This window comes from Grampus griseus, assembly GCF_964374135.1.
Source record: "Grampus griseus genome assembly, chromosome: 6".
NCBI classification, from domain to species: domain Eukaryota; kingdom Metazoa; phylum Chordata; class Mammalia; order Artiodactyla; family Delphinidae; genus Grampus; species Grampus griseus.
In genome coordinates, this window is record NC_139000.1 from 13,058,604 (window position 1) to 13,079,953 (window position 21,350).

The following is a 21,350-nucleotide window of genomic DNA, read 5'->3' on the forward strand; positions in this document are numbered from 1 at the left end:
CAGCAGCCCCAGGGAGCAGCCGATGCCCCCAGTCCCTCTGCTTTGGGGCAGCATCGTAGGTTTTTCTTCCTTTCCCTGCATAGGTCCATTTTCCTATGGTGTTTGGCCCACACTGAGATTCAGATTCGCTTTCCCTGAGGGATGGGGCTTGGGCGTGGACTGCCACTGCCAGGCAAGTAGGGCTGCCTGGGTTCTGCCTGCCCTTCTACAGTCAGCAAACTGGGAAGGGGAGTGATTCAGAAACCAGAGATATCATCAAACAGGAACAACTCACGCTTCCTGGGCACTTACTCCAGACGCTGTTCTAGTAGCTTTACAGGAGCCCTGCCTTTTCATCACCCAGAAACCTGTTTTCTATAAATGAGGCAAGGAAGCACAGAAAGGTTTAGCTATTTCCCAGGGCCACATGGTAGGGGAGAGATCTGGGACTCAGATACGGGTGAGATGGTGGGACCCTTCATCGGGGCCGTGTACTGCCTTCATAAAGAAGATGTCAGAGCAAGCAGGGAGCTGGCGTAGCCCTCAATCCAACCCTCTCACTCCAGTGGATGGGGAAACCCAGGCCCAGAGAGGGGTGGGGGCTTCCCTAAGGTCACACAGGGCCTGCGCTGGAGCCCAGGAGTCCTACACGCCACCTTCGGCTCTGTCCTGAGGTTTTACCACCTTGGGTCAAGCATCAGAGTAACAGTTACAAGGTAACATCGCCAAGACGGCTCATCTGCTGGTTCTGTGCTGCGGGGGCCCCCCGTGGTTACGTGGGGGCGGAGAGGGCATGGGAGGCCCAGCCAGACCCCAGCAGCGCCCTCTGCCTGCACTGCTTGAGAAAGGTCTTGGGCATGGAGTCCCGGCATTAGTTGGAAAAGTTCAGACTCTTTGCTCCCCCGCCAGCCCCCCATGCTGTAGAGAAACAAGCGGCCCATCCGCTCCTAGATGTCACATTTCCTGTTTGTGAGCCTGGATTGAGGTAGAGTCCATGGTGAAGGGCAAGGGGAGGGCGGGGCCTTCCTTTCGGGAATTAGAATAGTTGGAGGTGGAAAGAGCTGGAAGATTTTGCCTAAATGCTTCATTTTGTAGATAGGGACACTGAGACTCCCCAGACGTAAGAACCTGGCCTAGGTCATAGAGGATGCTGGAATCACCCTGGCTTTTGCTTTTTGGGGTTTGGTTTGTTTTTTCTTTTGGAGACAATGCAATCATAGAATGTGTGAGCTGAGCTGGCAGAGATCTATTTAGTGGGTGCCCCAGTTCACCTCTCCAGGTTGCATAGGTGAGAACCTGAGACTGGGGTGGAGGTGGGCGGGGATGGAGGAGTACTTTCCTTTTTTTTTTTAACTGTGTAATGCTTTATTGTACAAATGTTTTCATAATATATTTAATAATTACTTTATTGTTGAAAATTTGGGCCACTTAAGAAACTATTGGGTTGGCCAAAAGGTTCGTTTGGGTTTTTCCATAACATCTTACAGAAAAACACAAATGAACTTTTTGGGCAATCAAATATAATTTTTTAAATTAATTTTTATTGGATTATAGTTGATTTACGATGTTGTGTTTCTGCTGTACAACAAAGTGACTCAGTTATACATATATAATACATATGTCCCCTCTTTTTAGAGCACTTTCTTAAGATCCTAGAGCTGGCTGCTGGCAGAGCCCTGAGAAGAACTCGTTTCTTGAATCAATGTACAACAAATACCATTGAATGCCACCTCTCAGCCGGATGCTGATTAGCAAGGAACTTTCCATCTGGTGGGGAGGTGGATATTAATCAAATAATCATGCATATATGTCCAAAGATTGATCACTGCCCTCAAGGAAAAGAACAGGAAGCTACAAGGAGAATAAGACTCTTCCCTTAGGAAGTGACGTTGGAGCTGAGACCTAAAGGACACGGAGGGAGGGGGTAGACGGGTGTGAGGGGGGTGGGAAAAGGTGTCCCAGGCAGAGGGAAGAGCACGTGCAAAGGTCCTGAGGCAGGAAGTGCCTCATTTTATAAATGAAAAAACTGAAGCCCAGAGATTGGAGACCCATCTAGCTTAGTGCCCCAGAGAATCTTTCTCTTCCCCCACCCCCAAGTTCCTTAAAACTTTTTTAAAGGAAAGAGACAGAAGATAAACAACTAACTAAACAAGTGAGTCAGTGGCAGAGCTGAAAGTACTGGGACCCACCCCCCTCTGCCTTCACGCCAAGGGAATTTTAGAAAACCCTCAGACTGGCTGTTTACGGACTGTGGGACCTTGACTAAGACAGTTGGCCTCTTTGAGCCCCTGTTTCTCCATTTGTAATATGGAGCCCACCTACCTGCTCTGTGGATCCCACACAGACTTCTTGTGAAAGGGCTCCGTGCTGGCCAGTCAGTGTGGGAGGGAGACCCAGGACAGCAGGACTGCTGGTTCCCCTCCCGTGTCTCCTCCAGGGCTGGCCCTGGGCCCCAGGTCTGAAGGAGCCTCTCTCCACCCCATCATTTGACTGTAATCCTATAATCCACCAGTCAGCATTAATCACATATGGGACCAATGCCCCACCAAGACACATATGTGTCTTGGACAGTGAACTTATGGGAAATAAAGGAGGAAGCTTGGGAGCACCTGTTATGCATCCAGCATCTCAGTAGACACTCCACACAAGCAGCACCGTTTAACCCTCCCAGCAGCCCTGCAAGTGGGTGCCCTTCTGCCCACTGGCTAGGGAAGGACACGGAATCTCTAAAGGACACTGCCTAAGGTCACATAGCCAGGGAAGGGCCACTCCAGGGGTAGCCCCAGCCTGCTCATCTTGGAGGCTACCTTCTGGTCTGTCTGCCCTTGAGCCAGCCGGGAGCAGAGGGCCCAGGCACCAGGAAGGTGGACCCGCGTGACCTAGGGCAGAGGGCACCCTGGCCGGCAGACACATTGGCTGCCCTTCAAACCAATAGTCTTTCTATCTTTGTTCGACATTTACCTGGGGTGAGAGGTGCTGGAGGAAGTGGATTTGCAGTGAATGCAGATGGTGAGGCTCTCCTGGATTCTGAATTCATTCTACACGAGAACGTTTTCCAGAAGCAGAAGGGATAGAAATTCACTGACAAAGTCACTTTCCCAGCTGCAGTGAGTTAATGTCCTAAAAAAACACCAGCTGTTCCCCATTTTTCTTTCTCTCTTCAGTTTGCCTTTGAGCTTTTCCAAGCCAGACAGCTTCTTGGGAGGCTCGTTAGAGGATTTGTTTTGGTTCCTTTTTTATTTGAAATTTATTTAAATATAGACAAGAACAACTAGCCTTCGAAAGGGGGCCTGCTCTGCCCGTAGTTTATTTTGACTGAGCAGCTTGGTGTATTCTTCAGATGGCATCCTTGAACTTGGCTGCTTTTATTAAGTACAGAAAGTATTGCTTACATTTGCATAAAAGACAACAATGCATCTTGGGAAAGTACCAGAGAACCACTCGTTTTATGTAATTAAATCGCTCTTCATCTGGCTTTGCTTTTTTTGTTTTTGGTTTTTTATGGGGGCCACACCGCTCAGCATGCAGGATCTTAGTTCCCCGGGCAGGGTTCCGCCAGGGATCGAACCCATCCCCTCTGCAGTGGAAGCGTGGAGTCTTTTTTTTTTTTTTTTTAAGCGTGGAGTCTTAACCACTGGACTGCCAGGGAAGCTCCCGCATTTTGTCTGGTTTTAAAAACAACGTATTCTCATTGTAGAACATTTGAAAAATGCAGAGAAGTGGAAAGAATAAAGTGATCCCTTTGCCACAATCTCATTGCACAGAATTCACCGCTTTTACCACGTGAAGCTAGATTTTGTTTTCGTGGTAAAATAGAACATAAACCATTTTAACACTTTTTGAGTGTACAGTTCAGTAGCACTAAATACATTTACAAGTTGGACAACCATCACCAGTGTCCATCTCCAGAACTTTTCCATCATCTCCAACCAATGAAGCAAATAATTTCCCAATTCCCACTCCTTGCAGCCCCTGGTAACCGCTATTCCACTTTCTGTCTCTATGAATTCGACTACTCTAGGTACCTCATCTAAGTAAAATCATACAATATTTGTCCTTTTGTGTCTGGCTTACTTCACTTAGCATAATGTTTGCAAGTTTTGTCCATGTTGAAGCATGTGTCAGAATTTCATCCCTTTTTAAGGCCAAATAACATTCCACTGTGTGTCTAGACCACATTTGTTTATCCGTTCGCTCATGGATGGACATTTGAGTCGTTTCCTTTTGGCTATTGTGAATAATGCTGCTTGGAATCGGTGTACAGGTGTCTCTTTGAGTCCCTGCTTTCAGTTCTTTTGGGTATATAACCAGAAGTAGGACTGCTGAGCCATATGGTAACTCTGTGTTTAATTTTGTTTAATTTTTTGAGGAACTGCCCTACATGTCCAGTAATTCTGATGTATAATATCCATAGTGTAAATCATAGTCTCTGTGCAATTTTGTATCTGATTTTCTTACTTCATTTTCCATTGTATCAACTATTCCTCAACAACGTTTTTTAAAGGTTGCATAATATTCCACTGTGTTGTCGTACCACATTTCCTTTTTCTCCACTCATTGATTTCTGGGCCACAGCAAAAGATTTTAAAATACAGTGATAAAATAGATAACTTGCTTCTGATAAACAGCCTTATGTTCTGTTCGTACTTGTTCAAGAAATACTCACCAAAGAGAAGTTGCTGCCCTCAAGAAATTTTTTAATTTCTCCTTGGGGGATTCTTGGGGATCATCCAATTCAGTGGTTTTAAAAGTTCTTTGAAGCCAAGGAACCTTTACTACAAACAAAACAGCCAAGAGATAAAAGGAGAGCTGGTCTAGAGAAGGGTGGGTGGGGCTCAGAGTCCTGTTCTCTCAGCCTCTCCAGCTCCTCTCTGTGTCTCTGAGGGACTTGGGGAGATTCTGGGGTTTTTGGGGAACAGTTTGAAAACCACCAGGCTGATCCAGCACCTTTATTTTAACAAAGGGTAGGCATCTTGAGAGAGGAAGGGACTTGGCTGAGGTCAAGTTCATTTTTTCATTCATTCATTCATTCATATTTTTTCTCAACCCTTAACACCTGCTGCATGCATGTCAGTATCACTTAGGGAGCTTGTTAAAAATACAGGTTCTGGGGGCTTCCCTGGTGGTGCAGTGGTTGAGAGTCCGTCTGCCGATGCAGGGGACACAGGTTCGTGCCCTAGTCCGGGAAGATCCCACGTGCCGCGGAGTGGCTGGGCCCGTGAGCCATGGCCACTGAGCCTGCGCGTCCGGAGCCTGTGCTCCGCAACGGGAGAGGCCACAGCAGTGAGAGGCCTGCGTACCGCAAAAAACAAAACAAAACAAAACAAACAAAAAAAAACAGGTTCCCAGGACTGTTCCTTCCAGACTCCAAAGCAGTAGATGTATGGAGAGACCAGGACTGGAAACCCAGCTCCACAGTCCACACTGGGCTCCACTGGGGGTCTTCCCCTTCCAGCCCCTGCGTTTGCAGATGCTGGCTCTTCGACCCAAGTGCCCTTCCCCACCCACCAGACTCCTACTCACCCTCTGAGGCCCAGTTCAAATGTAGCCTCTTCTTTTTGGAAGCCTTGCTACACAGCCCGTACACCATGGCTTAGTCCTTCCTCTTTGGCCCCAGAACACAACACAGGGCCACCATCCCCTCTCAGCCACTCACACTTAAATCTTTCTCTTGTGCATAATAGTTAATTGCTTCCAGGCCTGGCTCCCTGACTAGAATGTCAGCTCCTTAGGGAGTCTGTATAATCTCTGCGTTCCCCACAGTACCAGGCATAGAGTGGGTGCTTTGTTATTGTTTATTGGCGGGACTTGGATCTAGTACAGCCCCATATTTGGAGGATAAGAAAACCGAGGCCCAGATACAGCCTGCAATTTATGGAAGGTCATACAGCCCATGGGGGCAGTGCCAGACTGCCACCCGGGTGTCCTGAGGCCCAGCACTCAGCCCTGGCCAGCTGGCCAGGAGGGCAACTAGCCGTCTGCTCTGGGCAGACGGCACTGGCCCCACTACCTTATCCCTGACTCCTATAATAGCCCCGGTTTTCGGAAACCCAGAGAGCTCTCTGCCTTGCTTCTGATTCAAGTGTACATGTTTGGATGCCTGGAATTAAGTAAATTCTAGTTTCAAAAAGTTTTATAAAGTATAAAACTTCAACATATACTGTATGGGATATTATGTGAGTGCTGCTTGGACCAAGCCAGCGCTCAGAAGCTATGAAAGCAAATCTAATAGGGACTGTCTGGGGGTAGGGCCAGCCAGCATTCTGTCCAGAGGTGGCTGCTACAAAGCCCTCCTGTTGTCCTAATTTGTGATCAACAACTGATGCTTTTCTAATTAGCACGCGGGATGCTAAAAATAGTGTTTTTTTTTTAATTGGGGAAACAGGTGCCTTGTTTATTATGATGAATGTTGTACATGGGCTCACACTGCTGAAATCAAAGTAGTTATGTTATTTATGTATTTATGCTGTGGGGATGGGATAAAGCAACACTTATTCACTCCCCACTGTTGCATGAAGATGGTATAGGGTTCCTTACCCCATCCCAGCCAGGAACTCTGGGTTTTATAGGACAATGCGGGACAGAACCCAGCCTCTGGAACCCTGGCATCTGCCTCTGCAGGGGTCCTTAACCTTTACTGTGCTCCTCTATGGACTCCTTTGGCATCTGGGGGAGCCTATAGACTCCTTCTGGGAATGTTTTAAATGTGAAAAATAAAATGAATAGGATTATAGAGAGAATGACTCAGATTGAACTATAGTTACTAAAATATTGGGTTGGCCAAAAAGTTTTTCCATACCGTCTTACGGAAAACCCATACGAACTTTTTGGCCAACCCAATATTAATATTAGGGATTGAATTTCAGCTCAACCGAACTGAGATGCTTCCTCATCTGTAAAATGAGGATGATTCGGTACCTTCCTCTCAGAGAGCTCAGTGAGAGTTGAATAATGAGTGTAAAGTGCTTAGAACCCGGCTCAGCATTCAAGAAGTAGTAGCATTATGCTGCTGTTCCTGCTTTGTTGCTGTTGTTATTATTATTATTACATAAGGTACAGATTCCTGCTCTTCAGGAACTCACAGTCTGGACTGGGATATATGTAATTATATGTAAGTAATTAAAGGTAGAAGTAAAGGTGCAGAAAAGAAGCCTGATAAGGGGCTAAGGGGAGCTCAGAGGGAGTGAAATGTCTTCCGGCTGAAAGAGCACTGGGTGGTGGCTAAGCTTTTGTGTCAGCCAGACTTGGATTAGTTATGGCTCTGATCCTTAGCTTGAGCAAGAGATATCATCTTTCTGAGCCTTGGTTACCCTCCCTGTAAAATGGAAATACCAGTAGAATCTACAGGGATGCTGTGAGCGCCACCTCCTTCCCTCCCATGATCAGCCAGTTAAAGCACACATCCTTCATTGCCTTGAAACCACACCCCCTCCTTGTCTTTCTAGCCACCCTCACTGCCGCCTACCCCGGCCAGACAGTCCCTAACTGGGGAGGAATCCAGCCAGTTGCCATCCCTACCACTGTCCTTGGGCTGGCGTGGCTGGCTCGGTTACAGCCCCAGCAGGGTTGCAGAGCTGCTTGGCACTGTGTCCTCATTCCTGGTCAGTGTCCTCTCCCAGTGCCCAAGGCATCTGCTCCTAACCTGGGTGGCTGTCACGTTGCAAGCCTGCAAGACGTTCTCATGAGTGACCTAACTTCCTATCTCATAGGAAAGGGAAGCCACAGAAGATAACACGCTGAACTTCCTTCTCATTCCTTTCAAATGTAGCTGAATCTTCAGCCATCTTTGAAACCTAAGGAGGAAAAAATTTCTGCAGGACACTGGAGAGATGCTCTTGCCTCCACTTCATTTTCCTTTGTTTATGCAAGGCTCTCATTGAAGAGGAGGGTAAAGATTTTTATAGGGAAGAGGGCAGATTAATATCTAGAGAATATCGTATTCTGTGTGAGATGGGCAGTGTATTAGTCAGGATGGAGTATGGTATGCTGCAGTAACAAACAACCCTTGAATCTTAGGGGTCAAACCCATAAAGGTGGTTTGTCTTTTTTTTTTTTTTTTTTTTTTGCTGTGCCTCTCAGCTTGTGGGATCTTAGTTCCCCAACCAGAGATTGAACCTGGGCCCTCAACAGTGAGAGCACAGAGTTCTAACCACAGGACCGCCAGGGAATTCCCTAAAGGTGTATTATTTCTTACTCTAGTTAATATGGGCATCTTGGGTCAGCCTGGGGCTGTGTTCCTCATTCAAGGAATCAGGCTGATGGAGCAGTTACCTCCTTGAATGTACTTCATAGCACTGAGAAAGAGAGCCCTAGAGGGTCTTCCCCTGGAAATTAAATGCTTGGGCCATCTCATATCTTATTGATCGGACTAGTCACATGGCCCTACTCAGCCACGAGGGGACCAGGAAATGAAAGCCTACCATGAAGGTGGAGAGCAGGGACTATCTAGTAGAACAGCATTAACGAATACCCCAGGTGGGCCACTCCTTTTTTGTGTGCTAGGTCAACTCTGCAAGCGGAGATAACCAGGCACGTGGCACAGACAGAGTGGGCTGTAGGCTGTCCTTGGTGAGTGCTAGGAAACCACACCCAGAGAGAAAAAACCCTAAAGGCACCTCTTAGCCCCAAGTGCTAAGCAGAACAGAAAGGCACATGCAGCTGCCGGCCTCTCTGGGGGAATGAAAAGCAGAAGTTCAGTGAAGAAGGCAGCAGCCCTGACGAGGGCAGGTGATACCTGCTGGGAGCTCCAGGTGCTAAACGCACAGGGAAGGCAGAGGCAATGGTATTGAACTGGGGTTCGCAAGCCACATTCTTCGTCCCAGACCCACATGACGTTTTGTAAGCGTGGCACACATCTAGGCGTTCTCCCTCCGTTTCTGAGCTATTTGATGTTTATGAGAGGGACGTTCTTTCTGAATTGGATGCCTCACTTGTCTCCAGCCCACACACAATGCTCACCTTTTCCCAGTTGCATTTCTGTGTCCCATCGTGGCATCCAAAATCATTCAAGGGCAGTGAGGGTAGAAGGGGGGGAGGGAAGGACAGAGACATGGCCCTCCCTGGCAGAGGCTTTTGGGGTTTTCTTGGGCATAAATAAGGAAACTCTGGGAGAAGACTACCGACTGCAGCCCTCAGCCCCTTCCCTGAGTTCTTGATTTCCTGTGCTGTAGTTAAGAGGCTTCTCGTCCTCGTCCTGGAGAGATGCCGGACATCTGGCTACTAGCCCCAGCCTCCTCACTTCATTGCTGAGTGGCCCTGGATAAGTCATTTCCCTGCCTTGGTGCCTCAGTTTTCTCATCTGTAAAATGAAGCTGCTCAGAAGACTGAGGCCAGGCCTGAAAGGAGAGTGACCCTGGGTGGCGGGGGTGTTCCTGTAGCCACATGGGCGAAGAGGCAGGTGAGATTGCTCTCTGAGTCCGCCAGAAGTCCGTGGAGCCTAGAGTAAGGGGGTGACTCATTGCTGTCACAGGACACTCCCCTCGGTTGCAGGATGTATGTGGTAGCATGAGAGTTGGATTCTGGGCTCCACTTACCACTACACTGAGCTCGGTGAGAGGGAGGCCGTATTGGCTAATCCTTGTTGACCTAGCAGCCCGGACAGTGCCTAGCACTTGATAGGTGCCAATGTTGACATTAAATAAATACTTGCTTAATGAATGAATGAACAAACGAACACAACATTCCCTTCAACTCTGAATCAGTGATTTGCAGACATCCTTTGGGACAGGAGGAGGTTGAAGAAATTCTGGGCTCTACCCAAACCCAGCTTCCCACCTTGGGCAAGTCACCAGACTCCCTCTGTATGCAGGGACCCATCCTGCCTCACGGGCTGTGTCAGAGGCTCCAGCAAGCAGGAGGCCTCCTGAACACCCCGTGCCAAGGAAGAGCTGGTTGTTTTTAGGACGTGAGGACAAGTCGTTGTTTGACACAGAGCAGGTGGTGCTGGAGCCTGTGAGGTGGAGAGTTCTGGAATAATCATCATTAGGAATTGAGTAGCTGCCGTCTATTGGGCACTTGCTCCAACATCAGGCCTTATGCCAAGCACTTGATGTGCACTATCTCATTTAAGATGGTCTAAGAGAGACATTGTTACTCTCATTTTACAGAGGAGAGAAATCAAGTCCCAGGAGGTCAAGTGACTCACCCAAGGCCACACACTTAGTCAATGCCCAGGCCGGGCTCACTCAAGTGCAGGCTCTGACCTCTATGCTGTACGGCCTCCTGCTGCTATGATGAGGTAGGGACAGTGCTTGTCTCTTAGGAACCGGTGATAATAATACAAGTTGCCTTTTCCTAAGTGCCTATGAGGTACCAGGAACTTTACAGATGTTATTGTTCACCCTTTCAACAACTCAAGGAGTAAGGAATTATTATCCCTGTTTTACAGATGAGTAAACCAAGGCTCAGAATGTGAAGTGACATTTCCAGGGCCACACAGCAAGAAAGTAGGGAGCGGGGCTGGAATTTGAACTCAGGACTGGCTCATCCCAAGAACAGGCAGAGAAAAAGTCATCTCCATTGTGGGCTCCATTAAGAGGTTGTTTTTTGGTTTTGTAGCTGTTGCTGTTGTTTTTTAGCTTCCCACTCTAGGTTCCTAGAACGTCATCATTAGAGATTATTTCTTGGAAGGCCTTTTACGCTCAACTTATTACAAGAAAAAAATCTAGTGGAGGGGAAAAAAAAGAAGCCCGAGACAAAAACAACCTCAGGATTTTTCAGTAAATTCTTAGACTCTTAATACCTCCTAGCCTACACAGGGGAAGCAGGGTGAGCTGAGATGATCTCAGCCGCAGGCGCTAAGGGGGACAAGTTGGGGGTGGGGGCGGAGATGCGTCTGGAGGGACTGGGCTTGTACCACCTCTTGTGCCACAAGCGGCCTCAGAAAAGAGTCTGGCGGCTGAAGCCGGTATCCCGAGGCACTGGTTGGTAGTAAACACAAGCTCTGCATCCTGGAGGGTCCGAGGGGACTTCGTTGAAGCCTCTTTATTTTATTGAACAGTTTTTACATAGAGTGACCCTATGATTTATCCCCCAGACCTACACACCTTTGAGAGTGAAAGGGGGCACTAAAACATTGACCTGCAAACTGATCCACGACAAGCATGAATCAGAAGTGTCAGGGAAAGCACCTTGATTTCACAGGCTCTGAGAAACTACCCACACCAGGAAGGGTTGCTGTGAAAAGGCAAAGCCCAGATGTCAAAAACAGGAGGATGGCAAAACAGAACAGGAGAACAAGACGAGGGGTAGAGAGGAGCAGTGACGTCCACCAGGGGACACCCGTGCAGCCCTGGCTCTGCCCGCACCAGCCTGGTTAACACAATGGCAGTAGCTGAGGTCCGCAGAGAGCACTTGGCGTTTGTGGGCACACGTGTCCCTCTCACCAGACTTGGGCTTGACAAGCGCAGGCAGTGGATGTGATTCATTCTGTGCGCGCCCCAGTCCCAGCAGTCCCAGGACTGAGTAAATGTCCTCCAGGTGTTTACTGATGGAATAAATGCTTGTGGGTACGGCTTTCCTGAAGTGTGCCAGGGAAGATGATGTTTTGCTTGGAGAGGAAAGAGTCAAGGGTCCTATCTCTGAGGAGCCGTTAGGGTGAATGGGAAAGGCAAGGCTACACGGACAGGTAGAACTTATGGGTTCTGCTATATCTGCTGGTCTGTGTTACTCAACCTCTGAGCCTCAGATTCCCTGCCTGGGGAATGGAGGGCTCATGAGTGACTGTAGAAAGGATTAAATGAGATGGAGTGTGTAAATGAAAGGCAGTCCTTATTATTAATAATAACATCCTGGGAAGCAGAGCTCAGTTCCACACTGAAAAGATGTGTCTTACAATCAGAAAAGTCCAGAGATGAACCAGACTGCTCGGGTGGGTGGTAAACTCCCCCTCACTGGACGGCTTCAGGCAGAGGCTGTTCAGCATGGATGCTGTAAATGGTGTGGCCACCTTTAGGAGGGGGGCTGGGCCGGCAGGACACGGGGAGAGGAGAGCTGACAGATTACCACTGGCGTAAAAGCCTGAGGGACTTGAACGCCTTTGGACGAGAGTGACTTGTTTATGTCACTGTTCACGTCACCTGGAAGACTGTGCTGTCGGCCAGCCAGGGGAGCAAACGGGGTCAACAGGCTGTGACTGGGAGCTGGCCCCTTGGGGGGGGGGGATCTCCTTCTAGGAGGGAGGACAGGAAACAGGCAGAGGTCCCTGAAAACTTCCACTTCTTCCCACATGAAACGGCCCCTTGCTGGTTCCAGGGCCTCGCATTTTGGCTGAGGGGGAAGGAGCCTTCTTTAGACCCTGACTGCTCAGCTGTTCTGATGGGAACCAGGTAGAGCGTTGGATTCAGCATGGCTGTTGGCTCGGGCCACCGGCTCCCTCCCCAGAGTGCCCCCCCTCCACCCAAAGGCTGTCATCTCCCCTCTGACTCTGGTTTCTGGAGCCTCATCACATGCTCTGAACGCACCAACTGCTCCTCTGGGGGCGTTATTCGCTGAGAGCGTGTGGCTGGGCATGAGGGGTGCCGTGAGCCCCCAGAGCTGGCATGCGATGCGGACTCCGAGACACCAGCCCCACCTTTTCATCTGATTGGGGAGGGGGGTGGGAAACAGCGAGGCACACACAGGGAGTTGCTCAGAGTTGGAGGCACAGAGGGGGACAGGACCTCTGTCTGTTGCCACCCCTCGTTTGCCTGGCAATCCCACTCCTTGGGATTCTCAGGCAGCAGCACCCTTGCCCCCGGAACACGACCTTCCCTCCACAGCCTTCCCTCTTCCGGGGGCAAGTGAGGCCAGAGGCAGCCAGAGGAGTGTCATCGGGGCGGAGTTGAGCTGAGAATTCAGATGGGGCTAATCCCAGCATTCTTTTTGTGTGTGTGTGTGTGCGCGGTACGCAGGCCTCTCACTGTTGGGGCCCCTCCCGCTGCGGAGCACAGGCTCCGGACGCGCAGGCTCAGCGGCCATGGCTCACGGGCCCAGCTGTTCCGCGGCATGTGGGATCTTCCCGGACCGGGGCTCGAACCCGTGTCCCCTGCATTGGCAGGTGGATTCTTAACCACTGCGCCACCAGGGAAGCCCCCTGTCTCCTCACTTTTTGCACAAGGGGAAGCACCTTCTGCCTGTCTTGGTGGCATCCCCACCTCCCTCCTCCCTGAAGCCTTCCTCCACAGCCTTCAGCTCTTCCTCCACAGCTCTTCAGCACCTGTCCTTTCCCTCCTCTGAACCTACAAACCCTCCTCTCCGTGGCTCTGTCTCATCAGGGGTTTCCCATCGTCAGCAGTGTACTCAGGAGTATTTCCCTTTTTCTCCATGGCTTCTCTAACTGGACCCTCTCTCCAACCCTTCCCAAGGCAAGTTGCTGGCAAGAGGTCCTTGCACTCACTGACGTCACTTCCTCGCCTGAGGTTCTTTCCTCGACACACTGCAATCTGGTACCCGACTCCAAGCTTCCATGGGTTTTTGATGCCAGCTGCCCCCGGGGGCCCCCTCTTCTTTCACATCTTTCCCCTCCTAGGGTGATCTTATCCACTCACATCTCTATGTTGCCCAGAGCTGAAAGTTGGCTGACCTGCAGCATCTCTACTGGGCATCCCACAGAGCCTGTCTCAGGGAGGCGTTTCTCTTCTTCCTATAATCCTGATCAAATAGAGATGCTCTAAGGATTCCATCCACTTTCCTCTCTCTCAAGACCACCTCCACGTCCCCACCTGCCTCCAACCTTTGGCTTTCAGCTCTGTAATTGTATGCAGGTGGTTCTGCGAGTGTTTACAGGCTCCCAACCAATAGCTATTTGGATAACTGTCTCTAGTGGGTAGAATTGTGTCTACCAAAAAGATGTGTTCAAGTCCTAACTCCCAGTGCCTATGAATATGAGTTTTTTTGGAAATAGATTCTTTGCAGATGACTCAAGCTAAGATGAGGTCACACTGGATTTGGGTGGGCTCCAATCCAGTGACTGGTGTCCTTATAAGAAGAGGGAAACTTCGACACAGACACACACACAGAGAACACTGTGTGGCGCTGTAGAGCGTTGGGTTATGCTGTCACAAGGAACACGCCAAGGGTTGCTGGCAACCACCAGAAGCTAGGAGAGAGGCATGTTGGGTTCTCTCTCATGACCTTCAGAGGGAACCAGCTCTGCCAAAACCTTGACTTTGGACTTCTGGCCTCCAGAATTGTGAGAGAATAAACTTCTGTTGTGTTAAGCCACCCAGTTTGTGGTACTTTCTTACGGAAGCCCTAGCAAGCCAATATACCATCCATCTGTCCGTCCATCCACCGATCCTCAGGACCGCCTCTGTACTGGACCCTGTATGAGGACCACCAGGGACCTTGAGTTAAAGCAGAGCTCCCTGCTGCCCTTGAGAGCTTGCACGCGGAGGGCGAGATGGACACTTGCACAGCAACCTGTGCTCCAAGTAGGCTGCACAAGGGCAGTGGGAATTTGGGAGAGAGGATCAGCTCCAGCCGGGAAGCAGATCTCAGAGGAGGTGATGTTGAGCCCTGAAGGCTGCACATCCATCAGCCAGATTTGCAGAGCAAGTGAGAGCAGGATCTTCACAGCCAACCGAGCCCACGTGGGTCCCCTCCAAGGAGCCATAGGGATCCTGGGAAAGTGCTGCTTCAGGTTTGGTTAGCGCCCACATGGGGTGTGAGGCCCAGATGGGGAAAAGGATGTGCCTGGAGCCACATGGCCTGTGGAAGCAGGTCATTGGATTTAGAAAGCACTTTCTTGGGCTTTCTTTTATCTGGTTGTATTATTGGTCTTGACTTCAATTTTTAAAACATTTTCTTCCCTGCAATCCATCCCCTTCCACAGGCTCTTTGGAAGGAAATGCTTCTGGGGCTGGGCTGGGCTGGGCTGGGCTGAGTGGGGCAGCCTGCCTAGCCTCCTTATCTTCACGGTACGGTGAGTCCTCACCCCGGCCTCGCAGTGAGCCAGGTTGGGAGAAAGTTCTCTGTGGCTCTGCCAGACTCGGAGTCCCCTCTCTCAAAAAACTGGTTTCCCTTCTCTTTGCTTGGCTGAGTTTCTCTGTTTTGGGGCCAGAATTGTGCCCCATTTCCTCTTTTCTTTCACCGGTGTGTTTGGGGCCTCCTTTGGGAGGGTTCAGAAGGGCTCCTGAGTGGCCTGGAGGTTCTGTGGCATCCTGGCCCCTGCCTCCAAAAGCCAAAGCTGGTTCGTTCATAAGATGACCCCACAGGACCTCCTGGGGGGACCGGGCCTGAGCTGAAGAGGATTTACAAATCCTGAAGGGGGGGGGCTGCCTGCCAGCCTGTCTTTAGTGAGAAGGAAGAGAGGGGTGAAGGCCTGTGCAGACAGACATGCCAGGTCGCTGGGAGGCAGGAGAAGCCCACCTGAAAAGGTCCAGTCACATCACCTCCTCCATGAAGGCTTCTGAGATTCCCCTGGTCAGATTTCTATACGAGCCCGATCCACAGCTGTACCCCCAGATTCAGGCTCAGGCAGGGCAGAGTGGAATTGGGAGGGACCGTCCACTCCACAGATGAGAAAACAGAGGCACAGAGAAGGGAACTGGACATGGCTGCATCACACAGGCTGGTGATAACGGAGCAGGGGTTCAAACAGTACTTTTAGTTTCTGGTACAAAATGATTTCCCTTAAAAAAGGAGTCATCTGTGGCCAATATATCACATTCCGTAATCAGAGAAGTGCTGTTTAGGTGCAGTTATTTTTCTCTTATTATTATTATCTTTTTATTTTTTATTTTTGGCCGCACTGGGCAGCTTGCGGGATCTTAGTCCCCCGACCAGGGATCGAACGTGGGCCCCCTGTAGTGGAAGCGCAGAGTTCTAACCACTGGACCACCGGGAAGTCCCAATTCTTTTTTCTCTCTTTTGAAAATCTGATTTCGATCTGATTTGGGCAGAAGTTCCCCAGTTTACCACAGACCCCATCACTCCCTATTGCATTATACCTGGTCAAATTCATACAATTCTGCTGCCCACCTGGCTCCTGGCTTGCACTCAGCATTCATTCAACATATATCTATTGAGCACCTAATAGGTGCCAAGTGCTGTTCCAGGTACTGGGAAGACCCGGAAGTGACCAAGATGGAAGACAAGCACCCCCCGCCCCCCAGTAGCTCTTGGGTTCCAGTGGCATTTGGTTCACAGCCCCTGCCTTCTTCTACATCCGTTAGCATCCCCAGTTTGGTCTGGCTTCACCACCATCGGGGGTATAGGAGGTTAAGGTGGGATAGAATCATGGAAAAACCCTAAACTTGTCTTCCATTCCAGGGTTAATGACTCAGACCGTACACTTCTGTAAGGTTCTTACTTTATCCTCAGTTCCCTTCCTTATAACTTGGGACTGTACTCTTCACCCTACTTACCCTCCTAGGGTTGTGTAAAAGTATATGGGTCGTTGTAAACAGCAGTGGGCTCTAAACAGGGCATGATTGTGACCTTGAGGGACGCTGAGCTTCTCACCTGTTCAGGAAGTAGTTCTGCTCTGAGGCAGGGCACTGGCCTACTGGCTTCAAGCCCTCTCCATTCAGGGAAGGGTGAGAATTTCTAGGGGAGTCGAGGGCACCCCCCGGCACCCACCGCCCGATTGTGATAAGAACAACCAGGTGCCTCTTTTTCACCTCCATCTGGGGCCACCAGCCTGAGGAAGCGGTGAGAGGAAGCAAGGGAGGGTAGAGGGGGAGGGGAGACTCCTCGGTTGGGGAAATCCAGCCACCTGTATTGGGGGCTCAAGCCCAGGCTGTCCTCAGAACCCAGTCCTTGCCCCTCGGTGGAAGCTCCTCGTACCTTCCAAGCTGTCAACAAAGCCAGCATCTTCCTTCTCTAGAAAGAGTTTGACCTACGGCATGAAGAACCAAGGTGAGCCCCAGGGAGGGGCTTCCTGGCACAAGGGGTGTGGCTGAGGCTCAGGACGGAAGCTTCTGGAAGCAGGGGGAGCGCCCCAGCACGGCTTTGGTGGAGTCTGTCCTGGAGTTAGGTGGGATGGAGGCATAGCTCAAGAAGGTTTGCTGTGCGTTGCTTGGAAAGAGTCATCATGATTTCATGTTTCCAGCTCTTCTCAAGGAAATAGACTTGGAGGTGCAAACTCTCCTGGGTGCAGTTATTTGCCACATGGGCTTTCACCAAGATCATTTCAGCGCTGATGCTCACAGGTGTGTGGCAGTACTTAATGGTAATGGAAACACTGGCTGGAACCTCTCCTTCCCCACGTTTCCCCAACCTCGAGGAATACACGATCAAAATTTTTATTTCGTACACCGATGTAAAATCGAGGGAACGGCAACCTTGGATTAATTGAACACTAGAGACTATCAGTGATGGAGAACCTCAAGCACTTTTCAAGGAGTAGCTCCTTAATTCTTGCAACACTGGGTAATATGTATCTCTATACCCTTACCATGTGCCAGCTACCATACAAGTACTATTATCCCCATTTTATAGGCTGTAGAAACAGAGACACAGAGAAGTTAAGTAAGTTGCCCAGGATTGCACAGCATATGGGGCAGAGCCAGGACTCAAATCCAGGCAGCCTGGGCCCAGAGTCCAAATTCAGAACCACCATGCTCTAAGCTACTGGCCTACCCTGAGAGGTGGGGACTATGATTACCCCCAACACAGAGAAGGGGAAACCAACCAAATTGCTCCAGCACTCACGAGCATCAGCAAGAATGTCTTTTATAGGGCTTCCCTGGTGGCACAGTGGTTGAGAGTCCGCCTGCCGATGCAGGGGACGCGGGTTCGTGCCCCGGTCCGGGAGGATCCCACATGCCGCGGAGCGGCTGGGCCCGTGAGCCATGGCCACCGAGCCTGTGCGTCTGGAGCCTGTGCTCCGCAATGGGAGAGGCCACAACAGTGAGAGGCCCGCGTACCGCAAAAAAAAAAAAAATGTCTTTTATAACTGCCCTGAACACATTCAGGATTCAACAAACAGTGACAGCCTGAAACTTTTGTGTCTGTAGCATTCTTGGCCAAGAACAATTAATCCTCACACTTCCACAGAGGTAAGCAGGGTGGGGGTCTGATCCTTCGTGATTCCCGGCCAGAAGGGGTCTGGGATGTGAAGCCAGGGCATCTCCACACCTGGGCTGCAGCTCTGAGGCTGTGTGAGCCTCTAGGTCGGGGTGTGGCAGACAGACAGGCCCTGAATGCTGGCTGTCGTCTGACAGGCCCGTGGACTGTTAGGGCTGGAAGGGACCTTGGTGACCATCGAGTGATGAGATTAGTCAGCCTGGCCGGGATGCCAGGCTCTTAACCTGGACAGCCTCTGGCCTCCTTTGATCAGCAGAGCAACATGGCCTGAGGCTCCCTTGCTCCAGTTCCCCGCCTCTCAATTAAAAACCGACCACAAGTATGTGCTCCTTTGTTTTGAGAGTCTGTGCTTCAGGGAAGGAGGAATTTCATGTTGGATCCTCTGGAAGTTGAATTTTCTGCCTTCCAGGTTTGCATGCTCTGTCGAGCTGTGGTTAACCAACCTGGAGCTTCTGATTCCACTAACCTGTAGAGTGTCCCCCGGGGGCAGCTCAGGAGGAAGGGCGGCATGAGACCCACCAGCTGGTGACCTCGAGCAAGTCGCAGAGGCTCTCAGAGCCTCCCTCCCTTCCCTGACCCCTGGGTGGGTGAGCCTGAGGACTCACTGAGCTAAAGGCGAGAGGCTGCTTTGTAAACTATAAAACGGAAGACCGGTGTGATCAGTGCTTGCTCGTAGAAAGGACCGGTTTATCTTAGCGCAGCTCCTTAGCCTCCAAAGGCTGTCATCTTTCCCTTCCCTGTTGACCACAGTACAGATGCCTGGATCATTTAATGCAACAGATCTTCCCTGAGCCCATAGTGAGGTGCTCCGTGGTGCTCGGTATTGGGAGGTCCACCCCAAGAGAAGGAAAAAAGCAAGGTCTATCCGTGACCCTGTGTCCTGAGAGCCAGAGTCAGGGAAAGACAGAATGCCCCAGAGAATGCAGTTTCCAGCAGGAGGGTTTCTGTTCACTTTTGCTCTTAACATACACACAGAGAAGGGACATTTGGGATGAATTTTCACAAGGTAGACACACCTGTGTAACCACTACCTGGCTCCAGAAACAGCATGGGACTCCCCCGGGGCCCCTTCCCAGTCTCCACCACCCCCCTCTCTGACTTCTAGCACCACGGGTTGGTTTTGCCTATTTCTGAACGCTCAGTGAATGGAGTCACCCAGGCCTGCTTTCGCTCAGTGAGAAAGAAGTGTGTGTGAGACGCATCCTGCTGCTGTCAGTGGCTGTAGCTGGTTACTTCTCGCTGACGTACGTGGACTCCCACGCTCGATCGCACCCGATCTGTCTGATGGTGCGCCTTGGGGTCGTTGCCAGTTTTTGGTGCACTGTGAATGTTCCAGTCCGTGTCTCTGGGTGAGCTTATGTGTACTTTCTTTGAGGTATAGACCTGGGTGGAATAACTGGGTTGTAAGGTGTGGCTGGGTTAGCTGTAGTAGATGCCGGCAGGAAGGATTTAAGTAAGTAGTTAAGCAGCACTTCCAGACCCTGAAGACTGTGGTCGACTAGCTCATGCCCGCAGAGGAGGGGGCCGTGAAGGCTCTGGAGAACAAGAGGAAGAGGCTGGATTAGGCATCCCTTGGAGGCTGGGGGGCAGTCCTTGGCCCCTTTCCATCTGGTTTTGGTCCCGTCTCCTTGGTCTGTCTGGGGTTTCCGGTCTGTACTCCCAAGGAGGTGTCCAGGGCCACTTGGGAGAGATGGGTAGGGGGGCTTTAAGCTTCATTTCCCTGCATCAACCACAGCTCCCTGTGTCCTCTGTTTCACATAGGGGTTCTGAGAATGACTTCATGTGCTTTTTTTTTTTTTAAAGCTTTCGCTGTTTCAATATTTGAAAATCCACCGCTGTGAGGTCCCTTCCAGCTGGGAAGTTCTATTTTGGGAGCTGGAGGTGGGTGTGGGAAGGGTTAAGCATTATTCAGCCAAAGAGCAGGGTTGGGCCTCAGTGACCTTTTAAAGTTCTTATAGCTCGGCTTGCAATGCGGGCGATCTCAGAACGTTCTATAAAAATAGCCCTCAAACAAAACAACTTCTGAAGCCTAAAGGATGTGGAAGAGAGGCTCGAAGTGGAGGAACGTTTAGGTGGCTGACAACAGGAGTCTTGAGGACTCTCTCCTTCAAGCACCCCTCTCCATTTTTTTCCCTTCCTTTTTAACTCTCCATCAGCTGTTCCTGGTAGCTGTCACTTGGGGTTGTTTGGGTTCAGAACGGTTCTCATTTTCGCCCAGGAGCGGGTGACGCAGGTGGCCTGTACGTCTCTCCCAAGGGTGGTGGCCTTCCCTCCTCCAACACCAGCCCTAGTTTGGACCTGTAGTTTCGCTTGGTGAGGGAGGCCGGGCCGTTCCCGGGCCCAGAGAGGAACGTCTCTGCCTTGGCATGCAGCTCTGAGTCAACAGGCCTGATAAACGGCCCACTTCCCAGGGCCAGCAAGGAACAAAGCCCTGACTGCTGCTGCGGGATCCGTCTGCCCCCCTCTTCCCGAAACAGCTGTTTATTCTTTTGACAGGAGTTGGAACGGAGCACCTTCCTTTCCTCCCAGCCCGGCCTCCTTCTGCAGAACGGAGCTCAATAGAACTTTGTTGTTTTGCCTTTTACTCTGGGGGGAGAGAAGCAGACGATGAGGTACGTGACATGTTGAAATGATTTACCTCTGCCTTGTCGGGGTCACTGGGGGTTTTGTGAGCCAGCTGCGGCGTGCATGCCCCTGGGGGAGGAACCCCGCTCTCCCCCTAACTGCTTGCTGGTCCCCTCGGTAGTTCTAGAAGAAGACAGAGTCCTCCTCTCCCCGGCGTCGGATCAAGTGGGTGCTGGTGGGATGCTGGTCCAGTCCCTGTTAGTTTGCTGCCCCTGGCAGGACCTCACAGGGCGTGGCTGCAGCCTGGGGTTTTCTGTGCAGGACTCAAAGTGCCATTGCAGGGGCAGGAGGGCGAGTCTTGGGGCCCAGGACCTGCGTTGCGGGTGGGTGCAGAGCCCTCTCAGGGCAGCGCCGACCCTTCATTTACCTCCCCTTCTTTCTCTTGGAAAAACTCTTGCACACTGATTTCCGGGCCAGGCAGCAAGGAAAAGCTGGCTGGATCCAGGCTTCGGATTTCCTGAAGGGGACTCAAGAAAGGGCACTACAAGACGTCCCTCCGAGAACAGGTTGTTCCGTCTGTGATGGCTGGAGCGACAGCTAGTTGTATATTTAGTCTGAAGCTTGTCTCTTGTTTTCCTCCGTCTGTGTTTACTCTGACCCTTGTAATGAAAAACATAACTGGAAACAGCCCTCCATGCACTTTTTTTCCCCCACGAATTATAACATGTTTCTCCCAACGGGAGCATTTCCCCGTAATGCCCACCAATTTAGAGAGGTTTTAGGATAAAGCAGCATTC

General features: G+C 50.7%; 1 protein-coding gene across 6 annotated transcripts in view; it reads left to right on the forward strand.

Moving 5' to 3' along the window:
- The window catches only part of GGTA1 (glycoprotein alpha-galactosyltransferase 1 (inactive)), a 65,529-nt gene that overhangs the window by 13,565 nt on the left and 30,614 nt on the right, over positions 1–21,350 (forward strand). For 3 of the 6 annotated variants that reach the window (XM_082656431.1, XM_082656432.1, XM_082656433.1), the window contains exons 1-2: positions 20,173–20,228; positions 20,485–20,600. The exons of 1 other annotated variant lie outside the window; for it this stretch is intronic. The gene's annotated coding sequence lies outside the window, so the exon portion shown is untranslated. Of the gene's footprint in view, positions 1–20,172; positions 20,229–20,484; positions 20,601–21,350 lie in introns of those variants that run through there. 2 more of the 6 variants (XM_082656434.1, XM_082656435.1) reach the window with 1 other exon arrangement.